Source organism: Tarenaya hassleriana, unplaced genomic scaffold, assembly GCF_000463585.1.
Source record: "Tarenaya hassleriana unplaced genomic scaffold, ASM46358v1 Cleome43, whole genome shotgun sequence".
In the NCBI taxonomy this organism is placed as follows: domain Eukaryota; kingdom Viridiplantae; phylum Streptophyta; class Magnoliopsida; order Brassicales; family Cleomaceae; genus Tarenaya; species Tarenaya hassleriana.
Window position 1 is genome coordinate 45,754 of NW_010967059.1, and position 2,324 is coordinate 48,077.

The 2,324-nt window shown below is 39.8% G+C and overlaps 1 pseudogene; it reads right to left on the minus strand.

Annotated features, from left to right (window-relative positions):
• Positions 1-1,116, minus strand: LOC104825268 (annotated as a pseudogene).
• Between the last annotated feature and the right edge of the window lie 1,208 nt (positions 1,117-2,324).

Sequence of the window (2,324 nt, forward strand, 5' to 3'; positions counted from 1 at the left end):
TCAATTATTGAATTCAGGGTACCAATGTGGACCGAACCGGGGTTCCACACAAGCGAGTAGAGGTTTAGCCATGAGCAAGTTGCTGGTTTCCGACTCCACGAGCTCGACCCGACCCTTACCCGGTTGTATCAGTTTATTATAACAGATCCCAACCATGCATAGAGCTCTGACTTCCTCTGGGGTCAGGAGCGGCTTTCCGTCAGTATCTTTTAGCGTGACGATAACATCGATCCAATCCTCGACATCTTCATTTTCACCTCTCTCTCTCCATAACTCGATTCTATCGTTGATAATCAGATTGTTGTATGTAGAGATAACGTTTACGACTTCTCTTACCTGCTTCTCGTCGCCCTCCAAATTCCAACCTCTTAGAAAAGAAACGTAATCTGATACACAAAATCCGAACAAACAATCTTGAGCCTTGAATATGACGTCGACATGTTCCTTCTCCATTAGCCCAAGACCACCATCCTTTGTTGCTTCTTTGAAATGCCTCTGACCAAACATAAGTCTCATCATCACATCGTGACATTAAGTCCTCACGATGTCTCTCACGTTCACTGTCTTGGACTGTTTGTATAGATTTTGAACGTACGCAAGGAGATTATCGACTTCAACGTTTCTTGCATCATGCAACATGCTAAGTCGTGTTGGTGACATCAGTTGCGACATCATCACTTTCCTCGTCTTCTTCCATTGATGTTCCCCATATTGAGAGAATAACACATCCTTGTAGGACACACTTATGCACTCTGTCGGGTAGGACTCTGGTCTGTCCGCGAAAATCGCTCCCTTGTCTCTAAGGGCTTCTCGGGCAATTTCGCTGGAGGTTATGGAGATGACGTGGATGCCAGCGAAACGGAAACAAGCTATCTCCGTCTTCATCTCGTCCATTACACGATGGATCCACTTCCAAGTTGGACGGTACAGGATTATTCCGGGTAAGTTTCCGATGATAGGCCAACTCGGCGGCCCCGGAGGGAGCAGAAGGCCTTTGGTTTTTTGGGGTTTTGGTGATTTTCGGACGAGAAAAGCTATCAAGACAAGGCCGAGCACTAGAACTTGAACTCTAAAACAGTTCAAGGATGTGACGACGAGATTGGTGATATTCTCCATATTCGTCATCTAAACTACAAGCCGCACACGAGTGTTAAGATGTATTATAAACTTGTTTCATTTTTCTGCACCAATATAATATATATATATACATATATATATATATATGTGCGCGCGCGCGCGTCGCACACGCGCGCGCGTGTGGTAGAACTATCGCATGAGTTGTAAAAAAAGTACAAAAAATAATATGGTTTTCCTTGATTATTTTGTTTTTCCAATATGAATTCTTCCCAAAACAATTATTTTTTAGAACTTTTTCGTTCATAAATGATTATGAAAGCTTAAGGAAAAAATATAAGGTATGGGCATTGGATCAAATGAGAATTTTTAGAAGATCTTTTAAATATAAAAAAATATATATAGAATTAGTTTATTACGAGGTACGGTCTGCATCCTAGAAGATTATAAAAAAAAAGGTGCATCCTATAATAGTAGTAAAGGCTAAACAAATATCTCAGGTGATATTCAATTTCGTTATCCATCAGAGGCAACTTCCATTTTACATTCAATGTGCTACATCAACTTCCACTCATACCCTTCCCTTAAAAAAAAAAATTCATCTAATATACCCTCTTCTATAAATAATGATCAAAATACCCTTTTGTATTTAATTTTTTATTAAAAAAATATCCCCAAAAATTAGGGTAAACGGGGTCTCTCTCCTCTCTCTTTCCGGTGTCTCTCTCATGTCTCTCTCTCCCTCATCGACATTGAGCTTTCTCTCTCCTACACTTTGTCTCTCATCTCAATCTTGCGTTTTTTTCTCCAAAATCGGTAGAAATCAAAGCAAAATCAGTGGAAAATTGTTGAAGAAGTTGAAAACAGGTAAGAAAATGTGAAAATCTTATTCGTTTCCACCCACATTGATGGTTGTCGGTGTTTATATGATGAACAGTGATGCTTCTTCTACCTTTTTTCTTCTAATTGTTGACAGTTTTGAAGTTTTATCTTTTGTAGTATAGTATAGTCATAGATCCGGGTCGGATCTGGATTTTAGATGTTGTTTCTAGAGTATCATTAAACACAAATGTCGGATCACAGTAGAGAGGAGTTGGTGAGATGGCCACACGGTCACACGATCACAAAGTGACATGGTGACGTTAGTCACGGCTCATTAGCATAACGGTTGGCATATGTTTCAAGAATGATATGGTACTATTTTCACATGGTCACATGGTACTATGTTTACATGGTCACATGGTACTATA